At 34.9% G+C, this 13,147-nt stretch overlaps 1 pseudogene; it reads right to left on the bottom strand.

Moving 5' to 3' along the window:
- Nucleotides 1–637: 637 nt before the first annotated feature.
- On the bottom strand, nucleotides 638–1,942 carry LOC124965399 (RNA-binding protein EWS-like; annotated as a pseudogene).
- Between the last annotated feature and the right edge of the window lie 11,205 nt (nucleotides 1,943–13,147).

Here is a 13,147-nt window from a genome sequence, read left to right on the forward strand (position 1 = left end):
GTGGTGCTGAGGATCGAACCCAGTGCCTCACATGTACTGGGCAAATACTTGACCACTGAGCTACAACCCCAGCTCCAAATGTGTGGTTGTTAATAAACATTTGGAATTTTATTTTAAAAAAATCACAACCATGAACATTGGTACAGTTAGTGACCCTCTTTGATCTCCACACTGATACTAAATATGCTCACAGGGATTCCCACTGTTAAGTCTTAGTTAAATAAGTATCTTTAAAAGAAGGGGGAGGGGAGGAAGAAACTCAGCATACTATCATTTAATTTGTTTTAATGTTTCTTTAGGAAGGTAAAAAAATCCTAAAGTAGAGACAAGGGAAATTCATAATGTTGTGGTTAACATTAAAAATATGGAATTATAAATTTAAAACATTTTTGGGTTGAAAAAATAAATCTGTGGTGCACACCTGTAATCACAGTGACTGAGGAGGCTGAGGCAGGAGGATCACAAGTTCAAAGCCAGCCTCAACAACTTAGTAAGGCTCTAAGCAACTCCGTGAGACCCTGTCTCTAAATAAAAATGAAAAGGGCTTGGGATGTGACTCAGTGGTAAAAGCATCCCTGGCTCAAATCCCCAGTGTAAATAAATAAATAATCAATCAATCAATCAATCAATCTGGCAATCATTGCAGCCGTTCAGAGTCTCCGTGTTCAGGAGGGCGGTCTCTGCGTTTCTGATGCCGCTGTCCTTCATTCTTTTCTCTGGGTCCTCCACGTCCACATCCACCTCTTCTTCCTCCCATCTTCCTCAGAGGTATGGGGGAAGGTCCAGGGAGAAGGTCAAGGGCACCTGGACCTCTGGGTCCCTTGGACCTCCACAGAGTGGTGTGGCACCCTTCTGTCCTCGGGGCGTATGCTGTTCCGCGGAGACTTCTCTTGAGCAAGAAAGACTCTCAGTTACCTCCCTCGAAAATCTTTTCCCGCAAACCACTCCACGGCCGTCTTGGCAGTTGGGGGTCTCCAGAGACACTGCGGCATTGCCTTTGGGCTTTCCTGTTTCCTTGTCCGGGTGGACGTGGATCAAGGGTCACCCAGTTCTCTTGCTCCTCTTAACCACCCCACGCTGCTTAAAGAACTCTGCCAGACCATCCACGTCATTGTCATTTAATCCTCGCACACGAACTGCACTGGTGTCAGCCTTCATGCGTATCTACAGGAGGGTTGGGGTCAGGATCTGGCCCTTCACCCATGGGCCTACCGGGCTCATTGAAGCCACCACACTCTCCAGCACCATTCCACTGCCTCCTCCTCCCCACCCGTCTCTGCACCTGCCTCCATGATTAAATCCTCTCTTCCTGCCCTGGTTACCAGGGTCACTCAGACTCCCCTTCTCCCCTGGTGAGGGAAATCCTTCCATGAGCTACCCATGCTACCGGACGGTCCTGTCGCCCTGAGCTCTGCTGGTTAAGTTCACTTGGAGCCTGGCTGTAGGAGCCACTGCAGGGGTGGGGTAACTAGTGGGAGGCCGTTGCCCGTAGCCACTGGCTGTCCATAGCTGCTTGGTGGCTCACAGATGTTCTGCTGAGAGTAACTGCTCTGATCATAACTAATCAGCTATGTAGAGGAAGAGCTGGCCCAGGATAGGATGGAGGTGTGGTGAATGGCCGCTTGGGGTAGCTCCCAGGAACCTGGAGATAGCTGTAGCCACTCTGTCCATATCCTAGGCGAGGCTGATTATAATCCCCTGGGCTAGACTGAGGCTGACTGGTCTCAGCTGGCTTGTTACAATCCTGAGGTCTCTTAGGTGTGTGACTGCCAACTCCGCAGAGGTCGGAGCCTGGTTGTAACTGACAGCAGTAGGCTGCCCACAAGTTCCTCAGCTGTGTTGCCCATATGCCTGGGAGATCTTTGAGCGGCCTGGAGGTCTCAGCTCTGTAGAGCTGCAGGGCTGCAGCTTGGCTGTAGGTTCTGTAATCTCTGGTTGCCATTTTCTCTCCTTTCTCCTGCTTCTCTCAATATCCATCTCCCTTCTTGAAAACTGTGTTTTGAAGCAGACACATTGGGTTTTTAAGAAAATCTTTACCACACTCACTTCAGAAAGAGAACTTATCTCCAAAATGCATAAAGAACTTACACAACTTTACACCAAAAATACAAAGAATCCATTCAATAAATGGGCCAAGGAACTGGACACACACTTTACAGAAGAAGACCCACAGGCTATTAATAAATATATGAAAAAGTGTCCAACATCTCTGGTAATTATAGAAATGCAAATTAAAACAACTAAGATTTCATCTTACTTCAATTAAAATGGCTGTTATCAAGAACACAAATAATAATAGATGTTGGTGTGGATGTGGGGGAAAAGGCACACTTGTACATTGCTGGTGGAGTTGCAAATTGGTGCAAATTCTGGAAAGCAGTGTGGAGAATCCTCAGAAAACTTGGAATGAACCCACATTTTGACCCAGTTATCCCACTCCTTGGTTTATACCCAAAGGAATTAAAGTCAGCATACTACAGTAACATAGTCACATCAATGTTTATAGCAGCTCAATTCACAATAGCTAGATTGTGGAACCAACCTACATGCCCTTCAACAGATGAATGGATAAACCGTGGTATATATACACAGTGAAATATTATTCAGTCATAACGAAGAATAATATTATGGCATTTGCAGATAAATGGATGGAATTGGAGAATATCATGCTAAGTGAAGTAAGCTAAAGGCTTACTTTGGTTTTGGGAAAAACCTAAGGCCATGTGTTTCCCTTGATAAGTGGATAATGATACATAATGGGGGTGGGGGGGTAGGGGGTGAGAGAAGAATGGAGGAACTTTAGACTATGTAGAGGGAAATGAGAAGAAGGGGGTATGAAACATGGTGGAATGAGACAGACCTCATTACCCTATGTACATGTATGATTACTCAAATGGTATGAATCTATATTGTGCACAACCATAGAAACGAAATGATGTACCCCACTTGTGTACAATGAATCAAAATGCAGTCTGTAAAAAATAAAAAGAAAAGTAAGTGAACTTATGCAAGCTGTTTCTGCTTTTTGAAATTAAAGATCAACAACATGAGCACTCTTTTTAAAGTGCTTTTTTTGCAATAAAATTAATCCCTCTTGTGTAAAAAAATTTTTTTAAATTTGTTCTAACTAGTTATACATGACAGTAGAATGCATTTATGCATTTTGGTAAATCATACGTAAATGGAGTATAATTTCTGATTTTTATGATTGTACATGTAGAATCACATGGGTCATGCAGTCATATATGTACATATATGTTTACATATATGACTTCATATATGACTTGTTTCACTCTACTACCCTTACTACCCCCCATACCCCTTCCCTCCCTTCAGCCCCTTCTACCTAATCTAAAGTACCTCTATTCTTCCCTAGTGCCACCCCCCTTACTTTGAATTAGCATCTGTATATCAGAGAAAACATTCGACCTTTGTTTTTTTGGGTTTGGTTTATTTCACTTAGCATGATATTCTCCAACTCCATCCATTTACCAGCAAGTGCCATAATTTAATTCTTTTTTATGACTGAGTAATATTCCATTATGTATATGTGTATATACATATACATATGATAAGAAAAGGTGACATATATATGTGTGTCATATTTTCTTAATCATATGTTACATTTTCTTAATTCATTCATATGTTGAAAGGCACCTAGGTTGGGTCCACAGTTTAGTTATTGTGAGTTGAGCTGCTATAAACATTGAGGTGGCTGTGTCACTGTACTATGCTGATTTTAAGTCCTTTGAGTATAGACAGAGGAGTGGAATAGCTAGGTCAAATGGTGGTTCCATTCCAAATTTTCTGAGGAATCTCCATACTGGTTTCCATAATGGTTGTACTAATTTGCTTTCTCACCAGCAATTTATGAGTGTACCTTTTTCCCCACATCCTTGCCAACATTTATTGTTGCTTTTATTCTTGATAATTGCCATTCTGACTGGAGTGAGATGAAATATTAGAGTAGTTTTGATTTGCATTTCTCTAATTGTTAGAGATGTTGAACATTTTTTTCATATATTTGTTGATTGTGTGTCTTCTGTGAAGTGTCTGTTCAGTTCCTTAACCCATTTATTGATTGGGTTATTTGTTTTCTTGGTGTTAAGTTTCTTGAGTTCTTGGAAATATTATTATATATTTATTTGTTCCTAAACTACATAACATTGTACATATTTAAGTAGTACCATGTGATGTTTTATTACACATATATGTTGTGTAGTGTTCAAATCAGGATAAGTGTGTCTATCCTCAAAAATTTGTCACTTATTTGTGGTAGAAACATTCAGAATGCTTTCTTCTAGTCTTTTGTTTATTTATTTTTTTGAAATACATAGTATATATTACTATCTAGTCAACCTACTTTTCAAATGAAATCCTATAATTTATTTCTCCTGTTAATTTCTTTTAAACTTATACAAGCAAAGTCTGGGACTTCTTGTCAATGAATTTGATATTTCAGTTTTTAAAAAGAACTTTGGCCTTTGCAATGTGGAGTCCAGTGATATTGTGTTTTATTTTAAATTGTTGTTTTTATGGGCAATAATAATGTTAAGCTCCTTTTTATATGCATATTGACAATTATTGTCTTTTCTAAATTATCTGCTAGATTTTCTTGTCTATTTTTATATTTGTCTTCTTGCTAATGAGTTGTAGAAATTGTGTATGTGAGTGTGTTTGATACAAACCCTTTTTGAATATCTGTATTGCAAAAATTGCCTTTCAGTATGCAGCTTGCCTATTCATTTGCTTAGTTTTTTGAATAGTAAATATGTTAAACTTTGATAAAGTCTTATTTATCATTTTTCTTCTTTAATTATGATTTTATGTCTTGTCTTAAAAAGCTATTGCCTATTCACAGTCACAGAAACATTCTCAGATGTATTTATAGCAGTTTCATAATTTTAGCTTTTATAGTTATATCTGTGATGTCTTAAATTAAGTTTTTGTATATAGTGTGAGATAGAAATAAAAATCCCTCTTCTTTTTCCAGAAACAGATTGAAAACAATTTCCTTTCTCCTATTGAATTAACTTCTTTGCCACTGTGAAAATCAATTGACTAGATATATACGAGGCTCTGAACTCTCAGTTCTACTACATTGATCTATTTGTCTTCATGTAGACTAATACTTAGTGTCTTGATCACTACTGCTTTATATTAATTCTTGATTAGGTTGCCCAATTTCTCTCTTTTATCAATATTATTTTGGTAGCTTCTGGTATATATGTATTGTTTGGGGCTGTGTTTATTTTTTTGACTGAATGTCAATAGTTTTTATGTAATTAGTTTGTTAACATCTACCAAAAAATACTAGAATTTTTACTGAGGTGAAGTGAATATGAATAGATTGATTCAGATAGAACTGATGTCTATCAATATTGAATCTTCATCTAAGAACGTGGTATAATTAGTTTGTTAACATCTACAAAAAAATAGTAGAATTTTTACTGAGGTGAAGTGAATATGAATAGATTGATTCAGATAGAACTGATGTCTATCAATATTGAATCTTCATCTATGAACATGGTATACTAATTTACTCAAGTCTTTGATTTATTTCAAAATTTTTTTCAGTTTTAAATGTATGTGCATGACACATATCCTATGAACATTGTTTTAAAATATTTAATATTCTTGCTACTATTTAAAATAATATTTTTACTCTATTTTCAAATTATTTGTTATTTCTACATAGAATTACAGTTGGTGTTTGGCTGTTGGGTTAGCATATCACAACTTTACTAAATTCACTTAGTTCTAGATTGGTTTGTTTGATTTTTAAAATTTCTCGGAATTTTTCTGACATAAATATTTGCATTTTTAATTGTTTTCAAATGTTATTAATATAAATAAACAAAACAGAAGTATAGCATTGTCAATTCATCATTGCTGAGTGACTGAAGAATATAGAGCACACATTTTTCAAAGGTGTTTCTCTTTTAAATCATGACAAAAATATTGTCAGATTCTAAATACAGAATCAAATGAGTATTGGTGTAATGGTATTTGAACTAAGGAAACTTCGAATTGTTTTGGGTGGTATTTTAATCTTTTGTATCTTCTATTTTATGTGCATTTGAAACGTAAGAATGTTATTTTTTTTTTTGCCAGTCGTGAAGTTTCTGATAGAGACTAGCTGAAAACTAACAATGTTGACACAATGTTGAAGCATATACCATGCTTAATTTCAGTTGTCAATAACATAAAGAGAGCTTCTATAGTGACAAGCGTAAAGAATCTGGTTTGAAATTTTCAACAGATTTCAGAGAAGGTTACTCATTAGTTGTCAATTCAGATAAGTATTAAACATAGAAAATTGGTCTTCTGGAGGTTCTGTAATTTTCTCCTTGCAAGCCGTTGGATGATGTTGATGTGAATTGCTTTGAGCTTGTCATAAATCTCAGGGATCAAACCTGTAAGTCAAAAATATGCATATCCTCTGTCATCGCTTGGGTCAAGAAACTTCTCTTAGAAAGTGCATCTCCAGATAAATCTTGCTGGTGTCAAATGTTGTCTTGATTATCAAACAAGCCAAGTCACAATGTGTCTCTATGACCAATGGTCTAGCAAAAGTTTATTTGATGTTCACTATTACTCTTCCTGTAATCTGAAAAAAAATGACGTTGATGTGGCATTGAGGAATTAAGATTCAGAAAGGAAAACAAAGACAACATTTCAGAACACTCTGAATTTTATTTGTTCATTGGTGATGTTATTTTGAAATATTCCCAACTTGCACTTTCTCACAAGGGAGAGAGGCATCCAAGTAATATGCAAGATCCCCTGTGTTAAATTATGAATGGCATGTACAGTATCTGCTGCCCACCTGATGTGGAAAGATATGTGAGCAGTTAATTTCTAGAAAAGAGATACAATGAAATCATTTTATTTCAGTACTAGAATAAGTAAAATAAGACAAGAATTTTACATATTATTTTCAAACAATGTTATAATTAGCATCATCAATAATGGCAAAGCAAGCAAAGAGACAGCAAATTTTGTTTTCTTTCCCTTTCTCTCAGAAGCACCTTTATTCATTATTTTTGAGGTGCCCATTACATGAAATAAGCAACAAATATAAGATGAATAGAAATTTATTAATAGCTGAGTTAATACACAAGAGGCAGAGCCTGGCCTTAATATTTTTCTTGTATTTGAGATATGAGTTTTATCTAAGTTATGAAGATTAATGATAGAATGAACACTCATCTACACATTTCCACCTTAACAAATAGCACATTAGTAATAATTTATGAGCTTCCTAGGAGGCCTTTGTGATTCCATTAACTTGCTTTTCCTCCTGAGTTGCAGGTTTATATTTCTATTGCTATAGATATATTTCTTTAGTCCTAAAAGTATACTATTAGTTTTGAACTTTATAAAAACATTAGCCTTTCTGTGAATCATTCTTTTGCAAAATTTAAAATAGATTTTGTACCATGTACCTACCTTTGTATATGTGGTCATATTTGATTTGTTGCTATTGTTGCATAATATTCCATCACTTGAACTTATGGCAGTCTGTTCATCCTCCCTTCTGTGAGCATTTTAGTTGTTTTCAGTTTTCTCAATACCCCAAAAGATGTTATGTGGAATGTGCAAGAATTTCACTTAGGAGTAGAATTTGGAGGATCATTTTAAACTGTGCTGTATCTCATCACTTCAGGGTCTTGTTCCAGTTTGCATCCACTCAAGAAGAGTACACCGATCTCTTGATATCATGTCCTTAGATGTTGTCACTCTTAAAATTTTGCCCACTCTACACACGAGAAGCAGTGCATGTTTTAAATTCACATTACACTGATTGCTGGTAACTTTGAGCATCTAAATAAATATTTATTGAACATTCACATTCCCTCTTCCAAGAAATTTCTGTTCAGAATTTCTGCCCATTGTTTGAACAATCACCTTTTTTATTTATTTGTAGGATTTCCTTTTATAGTTAGGACAGTGACTCTCATTAGAGAAGAGGCTTCACAATCATCTTCTTTCAATCTGTAATTGTTTGTTACTCTCTTCATAAAATTTTTATGAATGGTCATTCTTAACTTTAATATGATCTCAACTTATTTGTCCTTTAGTTTATGACATGTACTTTTGAAATCATTGGAAAGTGTCCTCTGTTATAAAACTTTTAACATTTACTTTATTTATTTAGCTAAAACTGGTGCTGGCTTTTGCGTATGAAGTAGATAAGAATCATACTTCATTTTTCATATATGAAAAAATATATTTCCAAAATTTAACTACTCAATGCATTGGTAATACACCAGGTTTCTCATAATGTGTGGTCACTTTAATGCATTCACTATTCAATCAATTAATTTCTATACAAATACTAGACTAATGGAGTTAAATTTTAAAATAAACATTGCAATCTGCTAGAGAGGACGTGCTTGGCCATCATTCCTGCTTTGGAAACATTTTAGCTAATTCTAACATTTACACTTTTGTTTCTCAAATGTTATCTTTTCTTTACAACTAACATGTAATAATTGCACATGTATGAGGTACAGTGCAACACTGATGTATGTGTGCAATGTATAATCATCAAATCGGGTTAACTAGCACTTCTCCTTATCGTTTCTTTATGTTTGGAGCCTTTGCACTCTCTTTTCAGTTCTTCATAAAACTTGTAATATGATATTGTAAACTGCAATAATTTTATTGTACTAGAAAGTAGAATCATCATTTTAAGTTTCAAAAGAGCTCTGTTGCTGTCTTATTAGAAGTGCACTACATCTTGGAGGAATTTAGAAAAAACCCAAATCTTACATCTATTCAACATTAAATCTTATCCATAAAGATTGTTTGTCTCTTCAGTTACACTTTAAATGATTTTTGGGGACTCATAGTTATATATAGTAGTGGGGTTCATTTTGACAGAAGCACATATGCATGGAATACAATCTGTTCCATTTTGTTCCACAGTACCTCCTTCACCTGTTTCTCCCCTTTCCTGTCCCTCCCCACTCCCCCTCAATCCCCCTTCTGCACTCAACTGATCTTCCTTCCATTTTCATGGTGTTCTCTCCTTTTTTTCTTATTTTTGTTCTAGCTTTCACATATAATTAGAGAAAACATTTGACCCTTGACTTCCTGAGTCTGACTTATTTCACTTAGCAGGATGTTCTCCAGTTTCATCATTTGTTGGCAAATGCCATGATTTTATTCTTCTTAATGGCTGGGTAAAACTGCATTTGTATATATACCACTTTTTTTTTTATCCATTCATCTGTTGATGGGAACTTGAGCTGGTTCTAACTTGTCTATTGTGATTCATGCTGATACACTGATATTCCTATATCACTATAGTATGCTGACGTTAGTTTTTTTGATGAATACTGCAGACCAGTATAGTTGGATCAAGTGGTGGTTTCATTTCTAGTCTTCTGGTGCATTTTCATACTGCTTTCCAAAGTGTTTATACTAAATTTGTAGTCCCATCGACAATGTATTAACATACCTTTCCCCTACATTCTTACCAGCATTTATTATTACTCGTATTACTGTGATACAATAATGCAACTGGAGTGAGATAAAAAATCTCAGTGTAATTTTGATTTGCATTTCTCTGATTTCTGGGGATGTTGAACTTTTTTTTCATATATTTGTTGCCATTTGTGTTTCTTCTTTTGAGAAGTGTCTGTTCAGTTCTTTTATTCATTTATTAATTGTGTGATTTGTTTGTTGATATTAAGATGTTTAGGTACTTAACATATTCTGAATATTAATCTCCTTCAGAGAAATAGCTGGCAAATTTTTTCTCCCATCCTGTAGTCTCTCTCTTTATGCTCTTAACTGCGTGCTTCGCTATACAGAATATTTTAAATTTGATATTGTCCCACTGATTCATTCTTGGCTTCATTTCTTGAGCTTTAAGGATCTTGTTAAGGAGGTTGGTGCCTGCTTCCGTATGATGGAGTGTTGACCTGTGTTTTCTTCTCACAGTTGCAGGTTCTGGTCTAATCCAGATAGGAATCGAGTTTCAGACTTCTACACATGGATATCCAGTTTTCCCAGCACCCTTTGTTTAAAAGGCTGTCTCTCCTCTAACATATTTTAGGCACCTGTGTCAAGTGTCTGATGACCGTTATATGAGTTTGTCTCTGTGTCTTATATTCCATTCCATTGGTTTTCATGTCTATTTTACTACTAATGTCATGTTGTTTTTGTTACTATAACGCTGTAGTATAATTGAGATAAGGTATTGTAATGCTTCCTGCATCATTCTTCTTGCTCAGGATTACTCTGGCTATTCTGGGTCTACTATTCTTCCAAATAAATTGAAGGACTTTTTTTTTCTTCCTAGCACTGTGAAAAATGGCATTGGTCTTTTGATGAAGATTGCATTAAATATGTATATTGCTTTTGGTAAAATGGCCATTTTGACATTATTAACTCTGCCTATTCAAGAACTTGGGAAGGTTTTCCATCTTTTAAGGTTTTTTAAAAAATTTCTTTCTTCAGTGTTTTATAGTTTTCATTGTACAGAGCTTCACTTCCTTGGTTAGATTTAGTCCCAAGTATTCTGTCTTATTTTTTGAGGTTAACATGAATAAGAGAGTTTTCCTTATTTCTTTTTCAGTAGTTTCATTATTGGAGTAGAGGGAAGCTATTGATTTTTTTGTACATTGATCTTATATTCTGCTACTTTTCTGTATTAGTTCATCAGCTCTAGAAATCTTCTGGTGGAGTTTTTTGGGTCTTCTAGATATAGGATCATGTCATCAACAGAGATAACTTGACTTCTCCTTTTCCCTTTGTGTTTCTTTAATTTCCTTCTCTTGCCTGATAGCTCTTAGTAGAGTTTCTAGAACTGTATTGAATAAGAGTGGTAAGAGTGGACACCCTTATCTTGTTCCTGATTGTAGAGGAAATGCTTTCAGTTTTTCTTCATTCAGTATGATGTTGGCTTTGGGTTTGTCATACATATTTATAGCATTGAAGTAAGCTCCTTTTATCTCTAGTATCTTCAGTATTTTTAAAAGAAATTAATGCTTGATTTTATCAAAGGCCTTTTCTGCATCTTTTGAGATTATCCTATGATTTTTGCCCTTAATTCTATTTGTGTGATGAATTACATTTATTGATTTTTATATGTTGACCCAACCTTGTGCCCCTGGGATGGAACCCACTTGATCATGGTGCACTATATGCTTTTGAATGTGATTTGGTAATATTACGGATTTTTGCATCTATCTTCATCTGGGATGCTGGTCTGTAGTTTTCTTTCTTTGATGTGTCTTGTCTGTTTTTGGTATCAGAGTGATACATATTTTGTAGAATATATTTGGGCATGTTTCCTTCCTTTCAATTTCATGGAATAGTTTGAGGAAGATTGGCATTAATATTTCTTTAAAAGTTTGGTAGAATATGACTGAGAGTCTATCTGGTCTTGGGATTTTCTTTATTGGAAGGTTTTTAATTGCTGCTTCAATCTCATTGCTTGATATCAGTCTGTTTAGGTTTTCTTTATCTTTATGGTTCAATTTTGGTGGGTCATATGTTTCTAAAACACTGTCAATATCTTCTAGGTTTTTCTGCTTATTGGAGTATAAATTTTCAAAGTAGTTTCTAATGGTCCTCTGGATTTCAGAAGTTTCTGTGATGATGTTTCCTTTATCATTGCTAATTTGGGGGATTTGAGTCTTCCTTCTCTTTCTTTTGGTTAATTTGGCTGAAGGGGGAATCAATCTTGTCTATCTTTTCAAATTACCAAATCTTTGTTGTGCTGATCCTTCATTTTTTTTATTCTCAATTTCATTGTCTTCAACTCTGATTGTCATTATTTCCTGTCTTTTACTGATTTTGAAATCCATTTGTTCTTCCTTTTCTAGGGACTTGAGGTGTAATGTTGGGTTATTTATTTGGGATATTTCTATTTTTTTTTTTAATGTAGGCACTCAATACTATTAACTTTCCTCTTAGAACTGCCTTCATACTGTCCCTAAAAGTTTGATATGTTGTATATCTGTTCTCAGCTGTTTTTAAGATTTTTTTTTCATTTTTCCCATGATTTTGTATGCTCTATTCCTCATTCAAAAGTATATTATTTAATCTCCAGGTGTTAAAATAATTTGTTTTTTAATCTTATTATTGATTTCTAATTTCATTCCATTTTGCTCTGATAGCATGCAAGAAATTATCTTTGTTTTTTGTATTTGTGAAGACTTGATTTGGGTCCTAAAATATAATCTATTTTAGAGAATATTTTATGTGCAACTGAGAAGAATGTGAATTCAGTTGTTGATGGTTGAAACATTCTATAGATGTCTATTAGGTTTATGTGATTTAGTATTTTATTCATTCTGAAGACTCTTTACTTAGTTTATATCTGGTTGACATATCTACTTTCGAGATAGTTGGGTTGAAATCACTGAGTATCATTATATTGGAGTCTATTGATTCTTTATATTGCATTTGGTTTGTTTTATGTATTAAGTGGACCAATATTAGAATAATAAATAATTATATCTTATTTTTGGATGATTCCCTTAACCAGTATGAAGAGACCTCTTTTTCTCTTCTAATGAATTTTGACTTGATGTCTGCTTTGTCAGATATAAGAATAGCTACTCCTGCTTGCTTTCTGTTTCCATTTGCATTGTATATATTATCTATCCTTTCCCCTACAGCTCATAGATACCTTTGTGTGCAAGGTGAATCTCTTGTGGATAACTTACGGCTGGGTCTTGCTGCTTTATCCATTCTGACAATGTTTTTCTTTTGATTGGAGAGTTTAGACCATTGGTGTTCATGGTGATTTTGGAGATGATTTTTATTTCCTACCATTTTACTTCCAATGCTTAATTCAAGCATGAGTCTTCTTTAATTGGCTATTCTTCTAGTCAGAGTCATCTGTACAGTGGTTCTAGTATTTAGTTTTCATTTCTTCTTCATGAAATATTTCACTGGGTATGTTCTATAGTATTGGCTTACTGGTTATGAATTCTTTTAGTCTCTGTCTATCATGGAAAGTGTTTAATTTTATTTTCAGTGCTGAAGGATATTTTTCCTGGATAAGGCAATCTCATTTGGAACCCATTGTCTTTAAGCATGTGGCATATATTATTCCAAGTCCCCCTTGTTTTAGGGTTTGGACTGAGAAATCAGTACAACTGTTATTTGACTTACCTCTTAA

The sequence above is a fragment of the Sciurus carolinensis genome, chromosome 15 (assembly GCF_902686445.1).
Source record: "Sciurus carolinensis chromosome 15, mSciCar1.2, whole genome shotgun sequence".
Taxonomy (NCBI): Eukaryota; Metazoa; Chordata; class Mammalia; order Rodentia; family Sciuridae; genus Sciurus; species Sciurus carolinensis.